The sequence below is a fragment of the Ranitomeya imitator genome, chromosome 2, assembly GCF_032444005.1.
Source record: "Ranitomeya imitator isolate aRanImi1 chromosome 2, aRanImi1.pri, whole genome shotgun sequence".
NCBI lineage: Eukaryota > Metazoa > Chordata > Amphibia > Anura > Dendrobatidae > Ranitomeya > Ranitomeya imitator.
In genome coordinates this window covers 321,222,341-321,235,084 of record NC_091283.1, presented here as the reverse complement: position 1 = coordinate 321,235,084, position 12,744 = coordinate 321,222,341, and positions in this window count along the sequence as shown.

Here is a 12,744-nt window from a genome sequence, read left to right as displayed (position 1 = left end):
TTGGGAAAATAAAAAATTCTGGGCTAAAAAATTATTTTTGAGGAAAGAAAACGTATTTATTATTTTCACGGCTCTGCGTTATAAACTTCTGTGAAGCACATGGTGGTTGAAAGTGCTCACCACATATCTAGATAATTTCATTTCGGGGTCTAGTTTCCGAAATGGGGTCACTTGTGGGGGGTTTCTACTGTTTAGTCACATCAGGGGCTCTGCAAACGCAACGTGACGCCCGTAGAGCATTCCATCAAAGTCTGTATTTCAAAACGTCACTACTTCACTTCCGAGCCCCGGCAAGTGCCCAAATAGTAGTTTACCCCCACATATGGGGTATCACCGTACTCAGGAGAAACTGGACAACAAATATTGGGGTCAAATTTCTCCTGTTACCCTTGGAAAAATAAAAAATTGCAGGCTAAAAAATCATTTTTGAGAAAATAATTTTTTTTTTTATTTTCATGGCTCTGCGTTATAAACTTCTGTGAAGCACTTGGGGGTTCAAAGTCCTCACCACACATCTAGATTAGTTCCTTTGGGGGTCTAGTTTCCAAAATGGGGTCATTTGTGGGGGATCTCCAATGTTTAGGCACACAGGGGCTCTCCAAACGCGACATGGTGTCCGCTAACGATGGAGATAATTTTTCATTCAAAAAGTCAAATGGCGCTCCTTCCCTTCCGAGCCTTACCATGTGCCCAAACAGTGGTTTACCCCCACATGTGAGGTATCGGTGTACTCAGGAGAAATTGCCTAACAAATTTTAGGATCCATTTTATCCTGTTGCCCAGGTGAAAATGAAAAAATTGAGGCTAAAAGAATTTTTTTGTGAAAAAAAAGTACTTTTTCATTTTTACAGATCAATTTGTGAAGCACCTGAGGGTTTAAAGTGCTCACTAGGCATCTAGATAAGTTCCTTGGGGGGTCTAGTTTCCAAAATGGGGTCACTTGTGGGGGAGCTCCAATTTTTAGGCACACGGGGGCTCTCCAAACGTGACATGGTGTCCGCTAAAGAGTGGAGCCAATTTTTCATTCAAAAAGTCAAATGGCGCTCTTTCCCTTCCAAGCCCTGCCGTGCGCCCAAACAGTGGTTTACCCCCACATATGAGGTATCAGCGTACTCAGGACAAATTGGACAACAACTTTCGTGGTTCAGTTTCTCCTTTTACCATTGGGAAAATAAAAAAATTGTTGCTAAAAGATAATTTTTGTGACTAAAAAGTTAAATGTTCATTTTTTCCTTCCATGTTGCTTCTGCTGCTGTGAAGTACCTGAAGGGTTAATAAACTTCTTGAATGTGGTTTTGAGTACCTTGAGGGGTGCATTTTTTAGAATGGTGTCACTTTTGGGTATTTTCAGCCATATAGACCCCTCAAACTGACTTCAAATGTGAGGTGGTCCCTAAAAAAAATGGTTTTGTAAATTTCGTTGTAAAAATGAGAAATCGCTGGTCAAATTTTAACCCTTATAACTTCCTAGCAAAAAAAAATTTTGTTTCCAAAATTGTGCTGATGTAAAGTATACATGTGGGAAATGTTATTTATTAACTATTTTGTGTCACATAACTCTGGTTTAACAGAATAAAAATTCAAAATGTGAAAATTGCGAAATTTTCAAAATTTTCGCCAAATTTCCGCTTTTATCACAAATAAACGCAGAATTTATTGACCTAAATTTACCACTAACATGAAGCCCAATATGTCACGAAAAAACAATCTCAGAACCGCTAGGATCCGTTGAAGCGTTCCTGAGTTATTACCTCATAAAGGGACACTGGTCAGAATTGCAAAAAACGGCAAGGTCTTTAAGGTCAAAATAGGCTGGGTCATGAAGGGGTTAAGGGAAAACTGGCCATGGGTGAGAATAGTATACATTCAGAAGCAGCAGTGAGAAACGAGCCCAGTGGTAACGCTCAGCGAGCTGTAGTAATTCAATATAAAATGGCTATTTTCAGAATTTGGCATTGTCATTTGATATGATATTCTGACATCTAGTGGTCGTGATAGGTAATTGGTTATGCTATACATTTCTCAAAATGACATACACTGCTGAATATATTTGCAATTCACTATGCATGTACCACATATTTCTTCTCCCCACTCCTGACTGTTATACATATAGACCAAATTTGAGCCAAAAATAGTCCAAATAGTTAAAATTGGTGCATTTTCATACACTTATCAAAACTTTGGGTTTCTACATAACTTTCTATTTATATGGAATAATTTGCAATACTATTCAGATGCATTCTGAGATATATATTAATGTACACTCTGCACTCCATCATGACTGAACAAAACAGAAATGTAGAATTTTTTGCAAATTTATTAAAAAGAAAAACTGAAATATCACATGGACATAAGTATTCAGACCCTTTGCTCAGTATTGAGTACAAGCGCCCTTTTGAGCTATCAAAAATACTAGGCCTAGATAGCTGACGCTTCCAATATCAATACAGCCAATAATTTCTTATGGAAGTAAACACCATAAATATGAAATAACTGTATAATTTTAAATTCAGCAAAAATTACATGGGTCAATGAGGCTGAGGTAAAGTTTTATCAATATGAGTGCCTATTGTTAGTATAATAAATTTATAATTTCCAATGAATTTGCATAAGCATTAATGGGTTAAAAATTCTCAATGAATTTGTAAGTTTCCAAAAGTAAATCCCAGTGTATAATTAATATGCCTCCTGTATAAATTCTCCACTCAATATGTAGTATAATATATAGCCCATTAAAATACATTTCAACAGAATACATGTAAAAAATATTTACACAATGTGCCAGCCATAAAAGCTATATATGAAAATAAATAAATATTTGTGCAACAATATGCTTACTATGTACCATTGAATCAACGTAGAATCTCATGCAAAAAGGTATATTAAATATCCAAGTGAATAAAAGTATATACACAAAGGTCCAGGATTAAGGTGCCAAGTGCCCGATTAAGTATACAGGTGAACAGATATTAGTTATATGGCGTACTTTGCACCATTGTGCTTGCTGTGTGCCATTAAATAAACCCAGAGTCCCCTAAAAGGGAGGTGTATAGGTGTAGACTGGATGGAAATGTAACAAAACTTTAAAAGTATCCTTAAGTTAACTGTCTTTGAATAAAAAGGAACAACTACATATGAAAATCTAATATAGAAAAGACATACTGTAAGTTATGCTGACAGTGCTAAAATCTAAATGTGCAACGTCGGCGCTCTGCGCAGCCCCTTGTAACAGGCAATGGGATAACATTTTAATTATTAAGGATCGTTTTTATTACACTCAGCCATGCTGAATGTTGCTGTATATCAGGCTGTAATCCACATATACTGTATTGTGTCTGATACATACTTTAATAGAATCTTTTAAAACTCATACAATGACTGTCATTTTTCATAATATTGAGAATTATACTATGCTACACTATTAAGCACTGCACTCTGTTTAGATGAGATAACATAACCACAAGTGGAGCATTATGGACTGTCAGCAGGAAAATCATACAATGACTGCCATTTTTCATAATATTGGGAATTATACCGTGGCCATTATCTTCACAGGGTGGGGCGTTATCACACATAGCACAGCCCTGGCCACTCTGGTTCTAAATGTGTAGGGGTCAGCACTTTCTAAAATACATATTACAGAGTTGTTTGTGTTAATCTCACAGCACCGAACAATGCTTCTGTAAAAAATTTCCAGCAGTGAGACACGCTCTGTATCTACACAGCAGAAGCTATGTAATGATGTATGTTAATTGTACTTGTGATACTATTTGAAGTGTGCTGGTGTATGTTCATTGTACTATTTAATGCTTTTACTTTTTATATTCTGTAAGAATTTTTATATTATTGAAATGTCTTTGAGATGTATTTATTTTGCACACAGTAAAATATCTTTTAAACTTTTTACAATAGCGTGTCTTTGCTTTTTATAATCGTATAAAACACACCGCTTCTTACTTGCGGGTGTTGTAATATGGCCACATACATAATGTGCCCATATAATGAGAATTGTGGTATAAACCACGTGTAAAATAAATACATGACTAGGATATAAAAGGCACTTGTGGCTATTTTATCTGAAAAATTTTGCTACGGCTGCTTTCATTCTAAATATGTAGCGGTCAGCGGAATTGACAACTAATCTCAACTACACAGAGAACACGGCTTCTAAAATACATATTACAGAGTTGTTTGTGTTAATCGCGCAGCAGAGAACAATGCTTCTAAAATACATATTACAGAGCTCACAAACAACTAGGATATAATTACATAACTGGTCCATCTAATAGGGGATTATCAAAATCTAATATAAAAGAAATACTGTGATAATAATCATTTGGATCAAATTAACAATATCAAACTATATCAAAAGGGAAGTCAGCCAGACTCAGGGACAGCTGGCTACCAGCTGTCAGACAGGAGGCGGGGCGGGGTTACACACTTTGATACACTTTGATAGGGGGCGGGGCACCTGTCAGATTGAGTTTGACGAAACCACCCGATGCTACACTACTTACAGCCGAGCAGGAGCTGCGCAGCCGACTACGTGAGACGGCCATGCACAGCTCCAAAACAGCTCCCAGGCCCCGTGTGCGCCACAGTGCACAATATTTTAGTGCACGATTGGGCCCGATCAGTAGAAGCACAACAGTGGGGCCCCGGATCTGCGGGCCCCTCTGTGTACTGCTGCTGACCGGGCCCCATACAGCAGTAACGGCTGTAATGACCTGATGGGGGCCCTGTGTATGGCACTCCATTTTTTTCTATTGTCAAATATGTATTGGGAGTATACATTTACTCTGTTACTGTTACATACTTAGGCAGTTAACTGGTTCATGCAGCTTTACATGAACACCCGAGCCTTACACTATGGCTGGTCCGAATAACGAAAGCAATTGTTACCATCTACCTCTCGTGTCTCCCCTTTTCCTCTTAGTTTGTAAGCTTGCGAGCAGGGCCCTCATTCCTCTTGGTATCTATTTTGAACTGTGATTTCTGTTATGCTGTAATGTCTATTGTCTGTTCAAGTCCCCTCTATAATTTGTGAAGCACGGCGGAACATGTTGGCGCTATATAAATAAAATTATTATTATTATTTACTGTCCAGCTACTTCATGGGTATATATGAAGCCAATTAGGCATTACCCTTCAGTATATGGGACCCATTTTCTCCTTGTGAGTTTGAGTTCAGTCCAAATGTCCTATGATGCATGTAGGAAAATGTCAGAAAAAATATATCAAGAAAAATATTCTGAAATAATTATAACAAATCAAAAAATAAAGAATATATTGGGGGGGGGAGGGGGGTAAAGATAATGAAGGTGAAAAAGAATATACCAAACTGTAAATAATTGGAAGTAAAGTTGGTAAAATGCAAAGTACTAGAAAAATACATCTCAGATGTTAAGTACTCAATATGAACAGTGAAGATCAGCAGATAGATGCAGGCAAACAATAACCCATCTCGCAAACATACTTGCCACACCTGTGGAACCTGCCTGTATTGTTATCCCAACGTGTGTCACTAGTCCATCTAGCTTCATCAGGGGAAATCATAGTATTGTCAAACAGTCGCTCTTATATATCAGTAAGTGCGCTTACTAATGCACTCACGATCCCCTGCACCTGTGGGCAGCGGTCACGGGGCATTGCAGAGGCAATTAAAAGTCCGAACATATAGGCAACATAGGAAATAAACACGACAAACAGACCAGCTGTAGATTCTGGGCGTCCCCTCAAGCGGCATAGCAAGCTGCGCATGCAGGCTCGGACTGGCCCATAGAGCAGCAGGGGAATCCCCCGGTGGGCCCCTGCATAGACCCGGGCCCTCAACCCCACTATATGGGCAGTACTTGGTATAATTCACTTGATACACTCTGTATAGAAAAAAAGCAGCATATCATCATTCATTTACCATACTACCCAGTTTATTATTATATAGAGGTATAGGTAAATTTGTGAAAGAGGGTAGTGTAAATTTTGCATGCTGGTGAAAAGTGGGCCCCCTAAGTCAAGGTTACTGGTGGGCCCTTGGCACCCCAGTCCGACACTGTGCGCATGTGTAAAAAGGACATCCTGAGCTCCAAAACATGTCGAAAATTAGTAATAGTGTTCCACTGACCGGATGCCAGATGCTGCACATGCGTTGTAAACCATTATGCGTTTCACAGTCTTCCCAATGTAAATATTTGCATTCCATTAGCCGGAAGTCAGATACTGCACATGCGTTATAAGTAATCGAGCGATAGACAGGCTCCAAAATATGAGCGCTTGCGTTCCATTAAATCAGAAATAACGGCGTAGCAACAAATTACATCGAGATGCATACCAGATAAATAAGAAAACCAAAGAAACATGAAACCTAAAAAAGAAATGATGGTATGGAAACACAAAGAAAATTCCAAAGTAAGAAATATATTGTATATAGAATATAAACAACAAAAAATAAAAAATGAGAAAGCATAAAAATACCAACAAAAAGAAGGAAAGACAAACAATATAAAAAAATACATATGTAAAAAAATATATAGATAAATAAAAAATAAAGAAAAAGATACATTTGAGAACAAAATGAATATAAGAAACTATGTCATGAGAAATCCTGTAAATAACAAATCCTCATTGAGGCCCGTCAGGGTGACAGTGTTTAGCTCATGAATCCATGTATGTTATTTGGAATCCTCTGCAGACCCACCACCTGCAAGCCTTGGATGCTCGCAGAGTGAACATGCAGAAAATGTGTAGCAACTGTGGAAGTAGTCTTGCCTTTGGTCAAATTAGGCTACGTTCACATTAGCGTTGTGCGGTGCTGCGTCGGGCGCAGCCATGGCGACGCATGCGTCATGCGCCCCTATATTTAACATGGGGGGCGCATGGACATGCGTTGTCTTGCGTTTTGTGACGCATGCGTCATTTTGGCGCAAGCGTCAGGACGCAGAGGACGCTGCATGATGCAGTTTTTTCTGCGCCAAAAATCATGCAAAAATGAACGCATGCGTCACAAAAAGCTGCGTTTTGCATGCGTTTTTGCATGCGTTGTGCGTTGCGTCGCCGACGCATCACCGCACAACGCAAATGTGAACTTAGCCTTAATGTTGGAGGTGTGCTGTTGTGTGCGCCTGTGCAGCTCATGTGAGGTTTGCCCCACACAGACCTTAGGGCAGGAGCACACAAGAGCATGAATGACATTATGTGTCTTACAATTAATAAAGTCTCTCCAAGTATGGACTGTGGAATCCACAGGATTAGTAAATGAGGACTGGCGCCCGACAAAGGGACAAACATTGCAATCGCCGCAAGGGTATGATCCTCGTAGTCTGAATCCAGTACCAATTCTTGTAGTAGGCCTAATGAAGTGACTTCTGGTCAACACATCACGAAGATTAGGTGCTCATTAGGGATGAGCGAGTAGTGACATTTTCGGACTCTCTATACTCGTACTGAGTATACCGTAATACTCGGGTATTCCGTACGAGTAGCGAATCCGATATTAATCAATGGAAAATGCGAGTAATTGACAGCTGGACCCTAATTGACACAAACACATGTGTGTATATATATATATATATATATATATATATATATATATATATACACAGTGGGGCAAAAAAGTATTTAGTCAGTCAGCAATAGTGCAAGTTCCACCACTTAAAAAGGTGAGAGGCGTCTGTAATTTACATCATAGGTAGACCTCAACTATGGAAGACAAACTGAGAAAAAAAAATCCATAAAATCACATTGTCTGTTTTTTTAACATTTTATTTGCATATTATGGTGGAAAATAAGTATTTGGTCAGAAACAAACAATCAAGATTTCTGGCTCTCACAGACCTGTAACTTCTTCTTTAAGATTCTCCTCTTTCCTCCACTTATTACCTGTAGTAATGGCACCTGTTTAAACTTGTAATCAGTATAAAAAGACACCTGTGCACACCCTCAACCAGTCTGACTCCAAACTCCACTATGGTGAAGACCAAAGAGTTGTCAAAGGACACCAGAAACAAAATTGTAGCCCTGCACCAGGCTGGGAAGACTGAATCTGCAATAGCCAACCAGCTTGGAGTGAAGAAATAAACAGTGGGAGCAATAATTAGAAAATGGAAGACATACAAGACCACTGATAATCTCCCTCGATCTGGGGCTCCACGCAAAATCCCACCCCGTGGGGTCAGAATGATCACAAGAACAGTGAGCAAAAATCCCAGAACCACGTGGGGGGACCTAGTGAATGAACTGCAGAGAGCTGGGACCAATGTAACAAGGCCTACCATAAGTAACACACTACGCCACCATGGACTCAGATCCTGCAGTGCCAGACGTGTCCCACTGCTTAAGCCAGTACATGTCCGGGCCCGTCTGAAGTTTGCTAGAGAGCATTTGGATGATCCAGAGGAGTTTTGGGAGAATGTCCTATGGTCTGATGAAACCAAACTGGAACTGTTTGGTAGAAACACAACTTGTCGTGTTTGGAGGAAAAAGAATACTGAGTTGCATCCATCAAACACCATACCTACTGTAAAGCATGGTGGTGGAAACATCATGCTTTGGGGCTGTTTCTCTGCAAAGGGGCCAGGACGACTGATCCGGGTACATGAAAGAATGAATGGGGCCATGTATCGTGAGATTTTGAGTGCAAACCTCCTTCCATCAGCAAGGGCATTGAAGACGAAACGTGGCTGGGTCTTTCAACATGACAATGATCCAAAGCACACCGCCAGGGCAACGAAGGAGTGGCTTCGTAAGAAGCTTTTCAAGGTCCTGGAGTGACCTAGCCAGTCTCCAGATCTCAACCCTATAGAAAACCTTTGGAGGGAGTTGAAAGTCCGTGTTGCCAAGCGAAAAGCCAAAAACATCACTGCTCTAGAGGAGATCTGCATGGAGGAATTGGCCAACATACCAACAACAGTGTGTGGCAACCTTGTGAAGACTTACAGAAAACGTTTGACCTCTGTCATTGCCAACAAAGGATATATTACAAAGTATTGAGATTAAATTTTGTTTCTGACCAAATACTTATTTTCCACCATAATATGCAAATAAAATGTTAAAAAAACAGACAATGTGATTTTCTGGATTTTTTTTTCTCAGTTTGTCTCCCATAGTTGAGGTCTACCTATGATGTAAATTACAGACGCCTCTCATCTTTTTAAGTGGTGGAACTTGCACTATTGCTGACTGACTAAATACTTTTTTGCCCCACTGTATATATATATATATACACATATATATATATATATGTATATATATATATATATATATATATACAGATGTGCCTTTTCTGGGGTGGCTGGGGGCAGATGTTTTTAGCTGGGGGGGGCAATAACCATGGTCCCTCTCTAGGCTATTAATATCTGCCCTCAGTCACTGGCTTTCCCTCTCTGGCGGAGAAAATTGCGCGGGAGCCCACATCATTTTTTCCCCTGAATGAATCCTTTAATTTAAGTCCTACAGCTCCCAAATTATACACACACACACACACACTACTAACATTAATAGTGAGGGACAAATAAAAATATAATGGATATGCAATGGTTTACTGTATGTTAACCATGTTTCATATCCTTTCGGGTTCTGCAATGATTATGCAGAAGCTTTCTGCTACCTAATGCTCTATGAAATATAAATATATACATACATATATATATGTGTGTGTGTCAATGACATATATACAGTATATATATATATACACACCTATATGCTGGGCGGGGGAGATTCGAATAGTACGAGGCGAGTAGTGAAATACTCGCTATTTTTCGAGTACCACGAGTACTTCATTACTCGCCGAGTACCAAATACCGACGATTATAATCGCTTATCCCTAGTGCTCGTCTTGCGGTTAGCATTGGGCGTTCTGGAAGTAGTTCCGAGATTTTAAAATCTGTTTTGAGGATACTGCAATGTTTTTTGAAAAGTTTTTCAATTCTGTTCCACTGGTTGTGGAAAGCAGAGATAAACCTCAAACAATTCTCTGGATTACGATATGGCGGATTGAGTAGAACTTCCCTTGAAGTATTGTTCATTTGTTGATATGCCCTTGTAATCATAGATCTCGGATATCATCTGGTACGAAACCATCTAGTAAGGTCCTTAGACTAAACTCGAGTCATGTACTAAAGAGAAATTGTGTCGGAGTCTAGAAAACTGGCCAATAGGGATGCTTTTTTCAAATGCAAAGGATGGAAACTCCTACAGTCCAAAAAATCATTAGTAGCAGTGGTCTTGCGAAACAAATCCATACAGAGGGAATCACCTTGACAAGAGAGTTTAACCCCTTTCTACCATTGGACGTACTATTCTGTCCATGTGGGGTGGGCCCTACTTCCCAAGGACGGAATAGTACGTCCAGCGCGATCAGCCGCGCTCACGGGGGGAGCGCAGCCGATCGCGGCTGGGTGTCAGCTGACTATCGCAGCTGACATCCAGCAATATGTGCCAGGAGCGGTCACGGACCGCCCCGGCACATTGACCCCCGGCACACTGTGATCAAACATGATCGCAATGTTCCAGCGGTATAGGGAAGCATCGCGCAGAGAGGAGGCTCCCTGCGTGCTTCACTGAGACCCTCGGAGCAACGCAATGTGATCGCGTTGCTCCGAGGGTCTCCTACCTTCCTCTCCCTGCAGGCCCCGGATCCAAAATGGCCGCGGGGCTGCATCTGGGTCCTGCAGGGAGGTGGCTTACCAGCATCTGCATAGAGCAGGCGCCGGGAAGCCTCCCTGCTATGCACATCAGATCGCTGATCTGACACAGTGCACAGCAAAGTGTCAGATCAGTGATCTGTTACTTTACTGTGATATCCACCCTGGGGCAAATAAAAAAGTTAAAAAACAAAAATTCCTAAATAAATAATAAAAAAAAAATATTGTTCCAATAAATACATTCCTTTATATAAATAAAAAAAACAATAAAAGTACACATATTTAGTATCGCCACGTCTGTAACGACCCGACCTATAAAACTGTCCCACTAGTTAACCCCTTCAGTGAACACCGTAAAAAAAACAAAAAAAACAAGCGAGGCAAAAAACAACGCTTTATTATTATACTGCCAAACAAAAAGTGGAATAACACGCGATCAAAAAGACAGATATAAATAATCATGGTACCGCTGAAAACGACATCTTGTCCCGCAAAAAACGAGCCGCCATACAGCATCATCAGCGAAAAAATAAAAAAGTTATAGTCCTCAGAATAAAGCGATGCAAAAGTAATTATTTTTTCTATAAAATAGTTTTTATTATACAAAAACGCCAAAACATAAAAAAATGATATAAATGAGATATCGCTGTAATCGTACTGACTCGAAGAATAAAACTGCTTTATCCATTTTACCAAACGCGGAACGGTATAAACGCCCCATCCCCCCGAAAAGAAATTCATGAATAGCTGGTTTTTGGTCATTCTGCCCCACAAAAATCGGAATAAAAAGCGATCAAAAAATGTCACGTGCCCGAAAATGTTACCAATAAAAACGTCAACTCCTCCCGCAAAAAAACAGACCTCACATGACTCTGTGGACCAAAATATGGAAAAATTATAGCTCTCAAAATGTGGTAACGCAAAAAATATTTTTTGCAATAAAAAGCGTATTTTAGTGTGTGACAGCTGCCAATCATAAAAATCCACTAGAAACCCCACTATAAAAAGTAAATCAAACCCCCCTTCATCTCCCCCTTAGTTAGAGAAAAATTAAAAAATTAAAAAAATGTATTTATTTCCATTTTCCCATTAGGGTTAGGGTTAGGGCTAGGGCTAGGGCTAGTGTTAGGGCTAGGGTTAGGGCTAGTGTTAGGACTAGGGTTAGGGCTAGGGTTGGGGCTAGGGTTAGGGCTACAGTTAGGGTTGTGGCTAGGGTTAGGGTTGGGGCTAAAGTTAGGGTTAGGGTTTGGATTAAATTTACGGTTGGGAGTAGGGTTGGGATTAGGGTTAGGGGTGTGTCAGGGTTAGGGGTGTGGTTAGGGTTACCATTGAGATTAGGGTTAGGGGTGTGTTTGGATTAGGGTTTCAGTTATAATTGGGGGGTTTCCATTGTTTAGGCACATCAGGGGCTCTCCAAACGCGACATGGCGTCCGATCTCAATTCCAGCCAATTCTGCGTTGAAAAAATAAAACAGTGCTCCTTCCCTTCCGAGCTCTCCCGTGCGCCCAAACATATGGGGTATCAGCGTACTCAGGACACATTGGAAAACAACTTTTGGGGTCCAATTTCTCCTGTTACCCTTGGGAAAATACAAAACTGGGGGCTAAAAAATAATTTTTGTGGAAAAATAAAAGATTTTTTATTTTCACGGCTCTGCGTTATAAACTGTAGTGAAACACTTGGGGGTTCAAAGCTCTCACAACACATCTAGATGAGTTCCTTAGGGGGTCTACTTTCCAAAATGGTGTCACTTGTGGGGGTTTCAATGTTTAGGCACATCAGGGGCTCTCCAAAAGCAAAATGGCGTCCCATCTCAATTCCTGTCAATTTTGCATTGAAAAGTCAAACGGCGCTCCTTCCCTTCCAAGCTGTGCCAAGCGCCTAAACAGTGGTTTACCCCCACATATGGGGTATCAGGACAAATTGTACAACAACTTTTGGGGTCCAATTTCTTCTCTTATCCTTGGGAAAATAAAAAATTGGGGGCAAAAAGATCATTTTTTGTGAAAAGATATGATTTTTTATTTTTATGGCTCTGCATTATAAACTTCTGTGAATCACTTAATGGGTCAAAGTGCTCACCACACATCTAGATAAGTTCCTTGG